Genomic DNA, 17007 nt, shown 5'->3' on the forward strand with positions numbered 1-17007 from the left:
CCACGGATATATTACTTAGTAATTTATAAATTTACATGTTTAATAATTTAAAATATTGTTTTAAAAATTAAAATTCAAAAAAACACATGACTTAAAGAACTAATGTGCAGTTGACAACATGACACTGCACTGTGGTTTTGAATATTTTAAAGTTTAACTTAAGTTGAAGATGAAATAAATAAGCGATACAAATTGGGTAGCTCGAGTAGACCCCTCTGTGACACAGTGGTATGTAGAGTAGACCCCTCTGTGACACAACGGTATGTAGAGTAGACCCCTCTGTGACACAGTGGTATGTAGAGTAGACCCCTCTGTGACACAGCGGTATGTAGAGTAGACCCCTCTGTGACACAGCGGTATGTAGAGTAGACCCCTCTGTGACACAGCGGTATGTAGAGTAGACCCCTCTGTGACACAGCGGTATGTAGAGTAGACCCCTCTGTGACACAGTGGTATGTAGAGTAGACCCCTCTGTGACACAGCGGTATGTAGAGTAGACCCCTCTGTGACACAGCGGTATGTAGAGTAGACCCCTCTGTGACACAGCGGTATGTAGAGTAGACCCCTCTGTACACAGAGTAGACCCCTCTGTGACACAGCGGTATGTAGAGTAGACCCCTCTGTGACACAGCCCCTCTGGTATGTAGAGTAGACCCCCCTCTCTGTGTACACACAGCGGTATGTAGAGTAGACCCCTCTGTGACACAGCGGTATGTAGAGTAGACCCCTCTGTGACACAGCGGTATGTAGAGTAGACCCCTCTGTGACACAGCGGTGTAGAGTAGACCCCTCTGTGACACAGGGTATGTAGAGTAGACCCCTCTGTGACACAGCGGTATGTAGAGTAGACCCCTCTGTGACACAGCGGTATGTAGAGTAGACCCCTCTGTGACACAGCGGTATGTAGAGTAGACCCCTCTGTGACACAGCGGTATGTATAGTAGACCCCTCTGTGACACAACGGTATGTATTCGGGATTTACAACTTTAGTGAGCGGGGTTCTATATCCATGGTGAGCTGAAAAAAATACCGAATTTTGTAGCTTTGCGATTAATTACAAACATAATATATAGATCAGAAAACTTCTCCAGACAATATAAAAACAACAACAACACAAACTCTACAAAATTCTTTACAGTCAATAAATTTTTCATCTAAATTGGTTTCATTATTTCTAAAAATATCTCAGGTTTGACACAATAAAAACAGTAAATATAAAATAAATTAGTAGGTATGATTAATAAACTTCATATTCTTGCTCTAAGATGAATTGCGTATTTCTACTTGTATCAGTTAACACTTTAATCATAGTTATGTGTTTTCATGAACATCTGTTGACTGTTCTTAATTAAATTAATTAATTAAAGTTAACAGTCACCATCGTCTTACTGACAAATGAATGTACATGATTTGTAATACTGTCTTTTACAAAATACAAATTATATCTTCTTCCAAGTTCTCGGTTAATTTAAAGACAATCCAAACAGTTTTGTCATGATATCTGTATTATGTTTTCCTTATTTATAGATATTATTGGGAGATCAACTTCACATGAAACTTGTACATCTGTATTTCTTACACTTATTCTAAGCCTACACAAAAATTAACCAAGGGTATTTAAGTTGAGAGTGTTTTGGTCTCTGGATCAAGGAATCCCACTGTACTTACACGCAACAATCCTTGACAGATTCAAAATTATCTTACATAGAGCATAATATATACAGAGCTATTCAATGTTTAATTCTGCACGCGTGTGAATAACTTATTTAGAAAATAAAACTACTTTGATTCTCTACGTTCTCAGATCCTAAATATACTGCAGTATTCAGCATGCGAGAAGAAGATGGGGCATGACAGACATCAGAATTTTTAACGTTTCGTCTATAGTTGTCATAGCAACTGTGTAACACAAAACAAACCGAATCTTCATCTGTTTCTCGCGATATCGATTGTAGAAAAATGAAAATAATCCACTTAACAAAGAAAACACACACTAATAACTACAACGTTAAAAAACCATAGCAAGGCAAAATCGAAGGTCACCACAACCTAAACGGGAAAATTCCACACAAACAAAGCTCAGCCTTAGTATGTAACTACTGGCATGTGCCTTCTTTGAGACAGTTAAAATATGAAAAACAAAGTGTGCAGATAAAAAATACAGTTGCCTTTTATGCTAAAATCCGAATCAAACTATATACTACGTTATTCCCCCCACCAGCAGTACTGATACTGAATGGTATTCTCGAAACGGTAACTTTTAAAATGTGAACTTCAGATATCGTATTGAATCAGAATATGTTTCCCATACAGTTACAACAGTCTGCAGTAATATGCAAATAGGTTGAGCTTAATTCATACTCGTAAAATAACTTATGATATGTATAAAATTAATACATTTTGTCTCACTTCCTATAGTTTGTTTAGAACATTCGAGCAAAGCTACAAAGCACCATTTTCACTAGCCGATCCTAATTTTTAACACATATATTAGAATTGAATAACACTCGCCGATTAATCTTGGGCTATTCTGATTGAATATTTCGATGTGACCATCAACATTTTAACGGCTCTAAAGTTCGAAGCACGATTTTTGCGGCAACTGAAAACGAGCCAAAAACTTTCATGTTAACAGGTGGTAAGCTAACCAATAAGACAGTAGTGGTGAACTTCTTAATATTGTTGATTTGTTTCTTACCCAGACTGTGGTCTGGGGTCCGAAATTATATTGCCGTTTAACATACTTTTAGAATGCTAGACAAATTGAAGTTTTCAGTTATAGACTGTTAACTGATGATATGGTTTCAAATAAAGAACTGAATTAACATTTTAAGACAATTCTTAAAAACATTACAGAACTGGTTTGTTCGATCACGTTTTCGTTTTCCCAATTTGAAATTCCCACCTGTGAAATCTTTAGGTTCTCCACGACTCAACCGCAATCGGAAACTTGATTTCATTTGAAGTATGCTATTTCCCCGAAAAGAAACCGAAGCATGTATTTTAACTACTCGCACCACGGTACAGTAGAGTTGTCTGGCAGGTAATCATTAGACATTAAAATGACGTCACATAAGAGAAGCTTTCACGTTGCAATTTGTACTGTCGTGACGTCATTAAAACGTACGAGAAGTACTATACACTCTCTACACTTCAACCCAGAGTGACATATGGATTTCAAGAAATAAAGATATTTCATACCCTTAATTTAGGTTACATTTACTTATGAAGAACACTTTCGGGGACCTTACAGAAGTACATGTAGTAATTTTGAATATTATTTTAATTACGGAAAACAAAATATTCTTCTTTAAAGGTCTTCATCGTCCTTTGGATCCTTATCACCATCTTCTGCATAAATTAGATATTTCATAAAACGTAGACTGAAATGTAGCAGTTAATTAAGACATCACGGAATACCCCGAGGGGTTTCATAAAGAACCCGCTTTTAAAAAAATATAAGTTTATTATAAAGTTTTGTCATTTCCTAGTAAAGTCGTCGGAAATATTTCACTGTCTTGAGACATTTGCAATAATTTTATAAATCTTTTACGAAACAAATTAAATTGTCAATGTGTTGTTAATAACGTGTACAGTAAGATATGCGACGCTACACAATTAACGGTCTTTAGAAACAACTACACTTGATTTTGAAAATCATTGTTATTTAAATTATCATTATTTTACCATCAGACACATAAGTCGGATGAGAAGTAAGAAACAGTAAACTAATTAATAAAGAAGTGAGTATGTCCAGTATTTTTACCCTCAATACAGACGATACATGTACTTTGATAAACTGTACAGATGTTAGTATCATTTAGTGAAAGGATAAAAGTGTATTCGAGTCCTTGCCAGTGAGATGATAGAGACAAAATTCGAAAGTACACTACATAAAGAAGAGATATAATTATAGAAACTTATACTTTGGTGATTAAAATTATAAAAATAAAGAGTACAGGTCAATTAAAGTTAGTAAAGATAAAACTGATTTACATTTAATTAGAGGATATGTAAGAGAAAATTTAATCACACTATTAAAGAAAATGAAAGAAAACCCTGTAAAAAACTGAAAACACAATGGAACGTGAAAGCTTCACGATATTTTTAAAGTAGTTATTCGTTTTACAATAGAAAAGGTGCGGCATGGCCAGGTGGGTTAAGGCGTTCGACTCGTAATCTAAGGTTCGAATCCCGGTCACACCAAACATGTTCAACCTTTCAGCCGTGGAAGCATTATAATGTGATGGTCAATCTCACTATTCGTTGGTAAAAGAGTAGCCCAAGAATTGGCGGTGAGCAGTGATGACTAGCTGCTTTCCTTTTTGTCTTACACTGCTAAATTAGGGACGTTTAGCGCAGATAGCAATCGAGTAGTTTGAGCGAAATTAAAAAAAAAAATCCAGTAGAAAACAAAGCGCATTACAAAACCCACGCTACTGTTTTCTTCCAGAAATCTCTAGGTGTCTGCCAGATCGTATCTGTTTTAGAAAGATGTATAAATACTTTATCTGTGGATATAAAGTTTACCACAATTATAAGAGCCATATAAATATATACATGACTTTAGCATACGAATCTGAACACCTTCGGAAACAGTAATATTATTTAAGACACCCACAGGTCTTACATCTCTTGCTTCACATAGCTTTGTAGGATATCAGCTCTTTCGAAAATAGTAAAGGTAAATCCATAAGATGCCAATAGATATCTACCTTGTTCAGCTGTATGAATGTGTTATATTGCAAACAGACACCATCAATGACAACTCTTTGACAAAATTGTCCATTTTATTAGTCCATTACTCTGTATTTTACCTCCTAGGTGACTTAGATTATCGTGGTTATAACGAGGCAGGAAAACACTTTTTTCTATTAAGATGGATACAACTGTTTTTAGTATGGAAGATCTAAAATATTTGTTGCTAACAGGTGTTTTTTAAACTCGTAAATGTTGTTAATTTTAGACGTCACGCAAACAGTCCACCTACAGGAAGCGATTATCATTATGGAAAAGTTTACCAATCCTTTTTTACGTATCTTAATCACAAATATGAGGTTAAGAAACTGCTGTAAAAACAGATAAAACACGTTAAACAAACAAATATCTGTGTAATGGATGATAAAATCAGTTTTGTTTTTAAAAAGCACCAAATAATTGTTACTATAGTTTTTTAAGAATCACAGATGAAATGATTAACAAAAGAAGGCTTGAAGGAATGTCAAGTGGTAATGGAATTCTAACTGTACACCCACATTTCACTTATAGCTGAAAATCGACTTTGTATTAAATAGAAGAGAAAAAAAACAACATAAAATTATATGTTCATGAAATTGTGTCAGTGGAGTCATTCTTGAAATACATCTGTGATCTTATTTATATTGGTCGTAATGGTAGCAAAATTAGAAACTTCGACTGTATTTTGAAACTATTTTAACATGACCAATCATGAAATATTGAGAACGACGAAATTTTAAAAGTAAAATTACTTTAATTTGATTGGTATTTGTTTTTTTTCTAGTCCAGCCTTTTTTCGAAACTTGTAGAAGGTTTTTTAGAGTAGTACACAACAATATTTCTTTTACGAAAACGCGCTAGAACATTCTTGAAACTTCGAACGACGCGCTTGATTCATATAAAAACCGAGAGACAGTAATACATGAAGAATATTGTTAGTCACCTACAGTCAGAGTGTTATGTAACATCTGTGATTAGCTCTAACTAATCAGAAAACTACACACTTTGACTAGCAACATTTATAGAATTTTAACATTACAAACTGTTCAAATTCAGTTAATCAACTTTTACTTAATTATTACTTCGAAAATATTAAATATATTCGGCGGAAAAATTCAGCTTGTAAGGATGTGCAACCTATCAAACTAGCTAGCGAGGAGGGGCAGTGTTAACGTCTGTAAGTTTATAAAACTGTTGTATACAATCCATCATTTGTAATAACTCTTAGTGATAACAGTTTTCATAAATTGTAATTTTTTATTAAAATATATTTGCCTTAAAAAAAGAATATTGTTTGTTTCAATCTTGTTGCAAAATATCGTAAATATAATACGTATTAAAGTAAGTAACGGAACAAAGAGGAGACTCGTCAAGGATAAAGAATAATACATAACAAGTTGAATTTTATACACGCCATGTTCTAGAGATCTGATAGAAAAACGTATATATTTAAAAACTGCTTGTATGTGTTAGGAAAAAAATTTTATGAAGTGAAGCGAACAACGTTTCGACCTTCTTCGGTCATCGTCATGTTCACAAAGAAAGAAAGAGGTGACTGATAGCTGACCACATGTTTGAAGAGGGTTGTGTAATTGATTGTAGGAATGTAGAGGACGTGCTTAAATATTTGATGTTTATTTTGGGCTTGAGTTGTTGTATAAGTGAGGCTTCTTTAATTTTGAGTTTGTTTATGTTAGTTTCTTTATTTAGTAATTGAGTGTTTTTTATGGTTATGTTATTTTTATTTGATTTGCAGTGTTCGAAAACGTGTGAAGGTGACTTTTTTGTTATTTTTCAAATACACTGTTGGCCAAAATCTTTAGGCCAATAAACGTAAAGAAAAAATATACATTTTACGTTGTTAGACCCAACCATTATTTGAGTAGAGCTTCGAAAGTTGAAAATATGAAAAGGGAAAATAAAAAATACAACTTTTTTACCATTTAATGGGGAAAATGTGAACACTATGAAATTTCCTTAAATACTAGCTGGTCAAAAAAGTTTAAGACCATACTGAAACGAAGCGTTAATCTGAAAACACGTAACGAAATTTAGTCATTTGTGTTCAAGCATTAGCGTTGTCAATATCTCCCACTGACATCTCTTGTGTTACTTTGGGGAAAAAACATGGCAAAGGCTGAAAAGTTTACAAAGTTTGAAAGTGGCAGAATTGTCGAGCTGCAAAAGCAAGGTCTCTTTCAACGTGCCATCGCTGGTGAGATTGAGCGTAGTGAAACTGCTGTTGCAAATTTCTTAAAAGACTTTGAGGGATACGGAACGAGAATTTCAAGTGGTCGGCTAAAGAAATTTTCGCCAACGTTGAGTAGGAGGATTCGACGGGTTGTCCGGCAAGACAACAGCCGATCGTTGAACCAGATTAAGGCTCTTACGGACGCAAAATGCAGCTTAAAAACAATAAGACGGCATTTACGAGAGAAAGGCTTTAAAAAACCGTAAATGTCTTCAAAGGCCACGCTTCCTTCCAGCTCGGTTAAACTTTGCTGAGAAGCACCAAACATGGGACGTAGAAAAGTGGACAAACGTTTTATTCTCTGATGAGAAAAAAAAATAAATTGGATGGTCTAAATGGCTTCAAACATTACTGGCACGATAAGAATATCCCACAGGAGACATTTTCTACACGACACAGTGGAGGAGGTTCCATCATGATCTGGGGTGCTTTCTTCTTCCATAGAACAATGGAGCTTTAGGTTATACAGGAATGTCAAACAGCAGCTGGCTACATTGGCATGTTGGAGAGAGCATCCTTATTGACTGAAGGCCCTCGCTTGTGTGGAAATGACTGGATATTTCAGCAGGACAACGTTGAAATCCACAATGACCTCAGAACAAAGGACTTTTTCATGGCGAATAACGTGGTACTTTAGGATGATCCAGCGTGTTCGCCCGAACTGAACCCAATTGAATATGTTATGGGGGTGGATGGCAAGGGAAGTCAGTAGAAATGGACGTCAATTCCAAACAGTGCATATTCTTCGTGAAGCCATCTTCATCACTTGAAATAACATTCCAGTCAGCCAAACGCTTATATCGATCATGCCAAAGCGAATGTTTGAAGTTATTCGCAATGACGGTCGTGCAACTCACTACTGAGACCTCTTTTAGGACTTCTTTTTGGTATGGTCTTAAACATTTGACCAGCTAGTATTTAGGCTAATTTCATAGTGTTTACATTTTACTTATTAAATATTAAAAAAAAATTTCTCCCTTTTCTTATTTTCATCTTTCGAAGCTCTTCTCAAATAAGTGGTTGAGTCTAACAACGCAAAATGCATATTTTTTTCTTTATGTTGATTGGCCTTAAGATTTTTGGCAGCAGTGTATATATTTTTCTCTACAAGTGGATTTTCTTGTCGTTAGGAAGATAGAAAAACGATAGACTTTGGTTACACATTCTACAAAATAAAGGTGCTGAAGAATTTAAGGAAAATAGATACTTTATTGTTATTTACGTTTATGAGTATATTAATTACAGTAAGATTAGAGCTAAATGTGCAGTATCGATTGTTAGACACAGTTTTAACATGGATTATCATGTTCATAAGACCTCAAAGACACTCCTTAATTATAGCACCGTCATAATTTAGTTTACGAAAACCGTGCTTACTGAAAAGAGAAGCTCTCTTATAAATAACACTTCATTTAATAACCTCGAATGTTTCTTTTTGTAAAGCCAAGGTTACAATGAAGTGGTTGATGAAATATAAAATACAAAGGTGTCATCACGAAAAGTATAATAAATAATCTTATGTGCGTGTTTGAAGGATCATAAAAACGTAGTGAAGGTATTTTTGTTTGTTTCATAATTTTAGCGTGAAGCTAAGCAAGGAATTTATGAGCTCAGCAGTTGTTTATTCTGAACTAGAGAAAAGACAGCTAAAAAAGGTATTAATTGTCAACTGTATTGGAATTTTACTGTCCCTCTTGTAGCGGATCTATTTTCCTAAAGTGCGTTAGAAATTTTTTGACAGCGAGACGCGAATAATGAACCCTCCAGGTACGTTAACACTAGGACGTGCTCTCTTAGTGAAGAAAGAAACGATAAATTAAATAATCGAATTCCGATTTTGTATTAGTCAACTAAAAAAATGCACTTTACGAAAGTGATGATAAAAAGTTTGAATGATGAATGATAAAAAGTATCCAAGGTAAAAAAATAAAAACGAAAAACTTCATATCTAGGTTCTTGTTGTTTGATTAGCTTTTTCACTCTGAAAAATGATTTTTTTCTACAGTATATTGTATAATTTATATAAATACCTAGATATATGTATATCATGTACTGAATAGTACAGATGATACTTTTGAATGATGACTCGAGTATTAAAATAAATTAGTACTTTAAATATCTGAAACTTATTAATATTATTCTTTGTTAATAGTCTTTGATATAACTAGACGTGCAAAATAAAACCTAAAAGCAAAATAATCATGTGAAATACAAAATAAAGAAGCTTTATGGAATTTAATTTTGTTAGCGGTATAACTCATAAATACAAAATATAAAATACAATTCAATTTTGAAGCATAATAGGAAGATAATTTTGTTCAAGGTAAGTAGAATACGTCATTATTTGAATATGATTATGTTTTGACTGAAGGTAAGGGAGCAATCTAATTATTTAAGTATAAATGATAAACGTTTCTAAGAAAGTGGATTACATGATTTTTTGTTGGAAATACAATAATATATTTTGTATTATCAAATTGGACGATATTTTCAAAATTTTCATAATTCATTAATTGGCCATGTGGTTATGACGTTCGTCCCATAATCTGAGGGTTGCATGGTCGAATCAACGTCACACATACTCGCCCTTTCGTCGGTAGAGGATGTTATAAAGTCATGGTAAATCCCACTATTTATTCTTAAAATATTACCCTACAATCTTCGGTGGGTCTTTAACTGCTATATTAAGGACGGCTAACGGAAATAGCCCTCGTAAAGCAGAGCGCGAAATTCAAACAAAAAATTATTTATCAACTGACATTTTCTGATCAGGCAGTTGATGAAAAAAATAGAGCTCCCTCTTTTACAGTTATTAGATTTGTCCAATATTCCTAACAATTCCCTTAAAAATAGCGAAATCAATATTTAATCAAATATAAAAATTATTAGAAATAACCACTTTATAATGAAGCATCTGATTTTCTAAATCTATCCTTCTCTGTTTAATAGCACGATGGCAATCTTTGGTAGTTAAAATATTAGAATTATTCTGCACTATGTATCAGTACTGCTGTGAGTTGAAAATTGTTTTCCTGAAAAATGTAGTTCATGAGAGAGAAAAAATCTGAAGTTTTCCTGATTGGGGATATTCTGCATCGGATTTAAAAGGACGGTTTAGTTTTAACATTTATTTCTTAAACTAATAAAATATTCGTTTTATAGTGTACTGAATTGTATTAAGTTCTTGTCCTTCATTTTCTGTCAGGACGAATTAATTAAAAACAAACAACCATGTAAATCTTAGTGTAACAACTGTGAATTGCTGGACGTATATTGTGACAGTTAATATACTTACAGCTATATTACAAACACACAATTATTACTGAAATAAACATTTAATGTATAATAGCTGTTACATTTGAATGGGCGAAAAATAAGTAAACAAACATTTCATTACTTTTGGTTTAATATATTATTCAAGTTTTAACATTATATGTCGTAATAAGTAAATACCGCATGAAAAAAAAATCATAAAAACATGAAAACAACGCTTCTGAATTGTTGAACTAAAGCCACAGTCTCTTAAATTTCAATAATAGTTATGAATGTTCCGATATGTTAAAACGTTAAGTTTTCAAAGTTTATATTTAATTTTCTTGTACATAAACGTAAATAGTTAAATTACTGTGTAAGTTTCTGATAAACAAATAATATCAATGATAGTGAATTTAAATATTTTGTGCAATTTTGTGAGTATCAATCCCATTCGTGTAACTGTATAGTGTGGAGATAAAATCCATCTTGATTTCTCTTAACTCTATAGAGAACATATTAACAAAGTCGGTTTTTTAAATTCGTTTATTAATCCTATTTCGCTGTTTTGAAGAAACATCAGGTTGGTTTCCGAGCTTTTCCAATGATAAACGTATCTTGGTTGTCAGAATTTTCAATAAGAATAACAACGTTTTCCTTGTGATGTCCTTGTTTACTGTTTGGTTTAATGATAATAAGTTCATCATAATTTTTCACATGTCCATCAGACAGAGGTCGCTGTATATATTCTTCAATAGCTTTTGTTTGTTTCGATCCTGGTGTTCCTCTCTGAAGATGTAGAATATAGTTATGTTTAGTGGCGCAACACTCAAAATAATTTTATTATAACATGCATAAAAACAAATAAATGTTTCTATGAAACCTATAAATTATGAAATTGGTTTCAGTTATCTCATAAATGTTTTATGGAAACTAGGAAAATTATCTCAACCATTGTTTCATGTAGTTAATAAAGAATAATATACAGCAGACAATAGCTTAAATACTGTTTTCCATTTATATTTTACACGTTCACAAAGGATAACTAGATTGTTTATATTATTACCTAGACACGATGAAAGTACAGTTATAATTAAATGTCAAGTGTTCTACTTGATTTATTGTTATATAACTAGACAAGATGAAAGTAGATGAAAGTACGGTTATAATTAAATGTCAAGTGTTCTACTCAATTTATTGTTATATAATTTAAGCATGAAAAGTTATGTTATCTGAACTACAAATGACTGGTTATTTACTTTATGTTACAGTAAGAAATAGTTTTCAAACTGTCTTTTTTTTTTTTTTTTCAACTTTGAGTAAATCACGCACCTAATGGTGCTTTAAAATATTCAATAATTCATTATCAGTAGTAGTAGTATGTATGTGAATGAAAAATTACAAAAGGACATTCTGATCTTTATGTTTTCCAGATGTTATTAATGCTATGAACATTAGTAAAGGTAATCAGACTTATCAGACCTCAATGGTATCGAACACGTGTAGGTCTATTTTGGAAAACAAATCGCATGTATTCAAACGATTCTGAACATTAAAGATTCTCTGAACGCATCTTTCTCAGTAGTTGTGGATAACCCAAGGTATTAACAACATTGATTTTAAACATGCAACATCTGTTTGATATTGTACACGTAGTTTGACGTAGCGTACATTATATTAAAATGGAATGTTTTTAACTGTAAAAATGTAAATTTACTTGTATCAAATATTAATTATAACGTAAGATGAATAAGAACTTAATTGAATTTCGAACCAAAGTATTCCTTTCTTCCAGGTCGTTTTCATATATCGTCTCCAGGGTTGTTCGTTTGGCCACTTTTGCTTTCTTAATATATTAGTTTTGTCTTCTTAACATTCTTTGTTGGGACCTTCTTCCCACTTTCAGTGATCAGTGGCATAGCCTCCAATATATCCAATTCATAAGTGGATATCTTTTCATCACCAAGCTGTTTGTGTTCGACACGGTTTTTTAAAACATTCCGTTCTTTCCGAGTTTTATCTTTCCAGTTGTAGAAACAACAAAGAACGCTGCACGATCATTACAAAAAGTAAATAAATAAGAATCACGTGTTTCAAGACCATTAAAATACATATTATTATTAAATAAGCTATGGATAATGGGTTACAGTTATAACTATAAATGTGTTTCATGCTTAACCAACAAATAATTGTATGGATTCTTCAGACACGTGTATTCAGTTATAATGTTTCGAACCATGGAACGTAGTACTTCACATGAAGCCACATGTACCAACATGATACGTCATATTAAGGTGGAGATCTCAACGTATGGAACGTAGTACTTCACATGAAGCCACATGAACCAACATAAAACGTCATATAAAGGTGGAGATCTCAACTTAATACCTTGCTTGAAATCAGATCTATCAACATAGTGTCTCGTGAGAAGACAGATACATGAATATAGTACCTCACGTGAAAGCAGATGTTTCTAACAGCAGTGTGAGTACAGAAACCAATATCTTCAAATGATTACTTCCTGTGTTCCACATACTTTAATTATAAAGAAATTGAAGATAACATGTAACTTACCACAAAGCAATAAGACATATCAAAATGAGTGCTGTCCACCAAGCGTATCTTGTAACTGTAGATTTTAAAACTGAGGGGAGCGTAGCTTTCGGAACCACTTCAGTTGGATCTTAAGACAGAGAGTCGTATTTAAAATTAGTTTACTTACTTTATCGATTTCATAAAACAGAGAAAAAAGTTTCAAATGTAAGTTAACAATAATAGTAATGTGTATAATTCTTTAAACCCAACAATAATCTTAATTTAACATATTTAAAATTTTAATTCAATAAATACGATAATCTTCACGATGAGAAATCCACTGGAAATAAAAATATATCTCAGAATGGCTGGTATGGGTATTAACACTTTTATTGACAAGCAGAGAATAACGTTTTAAAACGTTATTACACGTATCAGTCGTTGTGAGATACAAATACGATATTTCTTGCATTTATAATGTATTTTTATATTAAACAGCGCCCGGAATGGCAAGGAAGGTTAATGCATTCGACTCGTAATGTGAGGGTCGTAATGCCATCCCTAATTTAGCAGTGTAAGACCAGAGAGAAGGCAACTAGTTGTGACCACCAAAGGCCAACATTTGGGACACTTTTTTACAAAGAAATAGAAGGATTGATAGTCACTTTATAACGCTATCACTGAAAGAGCGATCATGTTTGGTGTGACGGGGTTCGATCCCGTGACCTATAGATTAGGAGTCGAGCGTCCTACCAGTAAAGAAAGATTTATATAAATTATTATAACTCTCATTATAAGATAATGTTAAACAAATTACTGATTAATACCTCATTTTGTACTAGAATCACCAAGTAGACATTTTAAGATATATTTGAAATTTCAATAGTATCTTAATATGAAAATAGTGGCGCCAAGTAACATTGAGTCGTATAACTTAATACAATTATGTAAACATATAATTTCTGAGTAAACGTTTTCTTCATAGTGTTAGCAGTCTTTCTCTTAAAACCAAACTTTGGAAAATCTCTGTTTAGAGGCCCGGCATGACCAGGTAGGTTAAGGCGTTTGACTCGTAATCCGAGGATCGCGGATTCGAATCTCTGTCACACCAAACATGCTCGCCCTTTCAGCCTTAGAGGTGTTATAATGTGACGGTCAATCCTACTATTCGTTGGTAAAAGAGTAGCCCAAGAGTTGGCGGTAGGTGTCTTACCTCTAATCTTACACTGCTAAATTATGTATGGCTAGCGCAGATAGCCCTCGTGTAGCAATATATATATATATGTAATTGTTAACTATTTTACCAAAACAATACCACTCTGTCATATATATGTTTTTATGTAAATATAATATTTTGACAAAGAAATATTAACATACTAAATCGTTACAACAATTGTTCCCACTTCCTGGAAAAGCTTTTCCGAAAAAAGCAAAGCTGTTTAATACACTAAAAACCATGGAAGTTATGAAGTGTCTTATTATAACAATGTGTTTTAACAAAAATAAACATTTTTTAACTTTTAGAGAAACAATAAAAGAAAACCATTACTTCTACAAAGATCTTTATTATCAGCTCCTTCGTCATTAGTAATTTTATCTCCAGGACAAGGCATACAGGCGTCAGCAGCATAAGATGTCATGTAAGTCCCTCCTGGGCACGGTAGGCAGTGAGTTTGTAATCCATTGTCATAGTGACCAGGAGGACATGGATCTAAAACCGTTAAAAGTACATAGCTAAGCATTTATTTACTCAGTGTTAATTTTTATAGTCCTTTCAACGAGTTTATTATCAAAAATCAAATTTATTGTATCAAAACTACATTATATTAAAATTTTTCATCTTTTTGTGTTTAATGGAAACTATTAACGTTATTGTGTGTAATATATACTTACAACACCTGTCAGCATCTCTTCGGTATCCTCGAGTACAAGTGAGATTCTCGGCTGGAACATACACTGGAGAAAACAACAGAGAGTTAATATTTTTATTAGCACGTTTTGTGTCACCGTTTGAATTTTAAGGTTTTTCACAATGAGCACGACGCACTAGTTATAATATTAATTATAACTCACTCTGTAAAATAACAACATAAATGTTACTTTTCGTGAGAAAAATAAAACGTATCAAAACTGTTTCTTAACAGAAGACTGTTGTTTCTTTATGTACTTCCTAATTGAGTTAACTAATGAAACTAATCACACAAACTTGGAAATTTATGAAATTACACACGATCTTTTTTTTCTAGGTACATTTGATTTTTGTTGGTGTTTCCCCTGCAAAATTCTTATTTGTCACAGTTAAACTGTTGTCACTGTTTATGTTAATATCAGTCATGTAAATACAGATTCTTTTGGGAATATTACGTTGGTAAAATGTATCAGTAAATGATTGTGTCTTACATACAACAAAATATCAAATAATATCCTTATAATGCAGAAGTTGCATGAAATGCATTCCGAGTAAATTTTCCATTTGAAGTTAATATAAAAGCAAATACTTAATTTTTTGTGGATTTATCAAGATAAATAATATTGGGATCTAACACCTTTCACTGTAAATTTAAAGTATTTTTTTCAGAGTACGTTCTTAAAAAACTTCGTAGATATGATTTGTATCTTTACAGTTCGTAAGATTTTGCTTCAATATACAGAAGTTGAGTTCATTATATCAAAATAACTTTGGAGCTTTACCACTTCTCTCTACAGGTTTTCCATAATCCATTTCGTCTCTGATCACATAGTTACTACATCAGTGACGTAACTGGTATGTCTGTGTGTACAATAACATGCATATCTATTTAATTATTCAGCGGGTTATCTCGTTCCTAGGTTGAGATATTTTTATTGCGTCCTGTCGCTGGGACACTAAGGTGGTTTTTATCTGTGACATTTGAGTTCGTACGACTTGTTGCAGGTCTTTTTCCGAATTATTCTGGCTAACCAAAATTATTTTTTCGATGCTCTTAAGTACAATAAATATCTTTCTTTCGAAAAACTTAAATTCTCATTTGAATATATTTTCATGATTTGGGCATATAAAGATTTACATTGGAAAGGTCTGTTACATATCTTTCCCAAAAGCAACCAATTTTCGGTTACATCACACCATTTACGAAATGTTAAGCTATGTCATAAAGTATTTCTAATAAATTCTGTTATACCGTGACTTTATATCAGATTGAGTCACACTATTTGCCAGGTTGCATGTTCAAAACTGTTTTGGTATGGCCTACTAATCCCTATAAAGTATTATTGCTATGAACGTCAGTGGCCGTCTTTCATTAATATTCTTTGATTATTATACGAGTACCGATAAGTTTACGAGTTCGTCTTCATCACTGCCCTGAAACAGCTCTTTTCAGGGCATTTTTAACATCAACTGATGGAATGTGATGCATCTTCCAAGAGTATATTATAGCTGTCAATATCAACATCTTCAAATAATCTGCCGACCCACTTAGCACCTTGGAGTTGGGCAATATCACCCATTACTGGAGTCCTGATTAGTTGGACCAGTATATGGATGAACAAAGGGTCGTAGGGTTTATCTTTAGAAAGTGTAGTATTGATGGTAACATTTAAAGTAATTATATGTGGATATGTTTACCAATACTTATTCATACCACACTTAAATATCAACATTTCCTCTCATGAACATTAAGAAAAACACATTTCATGTTATTTCTAAAGTAATAATTCCTTGTAAGTACTTTTAACACAATTGTAAGAATCTCTTTTATGCATTTATATTTCTGAGGAACTCACTTGAAGCTAATAAATTTTGCAGACATTCTACAATGGGTAATTTAAACCTTTTTATTACAGAACTCATATATAATTCGACGTTTCTAGGTTATAAAGCGATTAGGAAGGAGATTTGAGATACGGTGTTATAGAGAAACCTCAGTTAACAACACGATACTCACCCAGTCAATAACCCCAAATACAATAAACAAAATACTTAAATTCTTGTAAAAAAATAAAGCAAATACAATAGTAATGTCATTTATAAAATACTTTATGGCAACTTCCACGTATTTTACGTCAGAGAAACAAGCCCGAAACTCAAAACAACATTTATGTAACACAAAAAAAATAGAATCTCACGTTTTTAAATTTAACACTGCAACTCAAATAAATATACTACAGGTAACATTTAAATACTAGGCAGAGAATCCAACATCATTAGACGATAAACCAAATAATTCCTTGTAATACAAGAGCAAACACAC

The 17007-nt window shown here is 32.8% G+C and overlaps 1 long non-coding RNA gene across 1 annotated transcript; it reads right to left on the bottom strand.

The window, feature by feature from the left end:
- Window positions 1–10717: 10717 nt before the first annotated feature.
- Window positions 10718–14480, bottom strand: LOC143251456 (uncharacterized). The gene is made up of 3 exons (XR_013028570.1): window positions 14325–14480; window positions 12815–12923; window positions 10718–11029 (listed from the first exon to the last, which is right to left on the bottom strand). It is a non-coding gene; the product is annotated as an uncharacterized LOC143251456 (long non-coding RNA).
- Between the last annotated feature and the right edge of the window lie 2527 nt (window positions 14481–17007).

The sequence above is a fragment of the Tachypleus tridentatus genome, chromosome 6, assembly GCF_004210375.1.
Source record: "Tachypleus tridentatus isolate NWPU-2018 chromosome 6, ASM421037v1, whole genome shotgun sequence".
NCBI classification, from domain to species: Eukaryota; Metazoa; Arthropoda; class Merostomata; order Xiphosura; family Limulidae; genus Tachypleus; species Tachypleus tridentatus.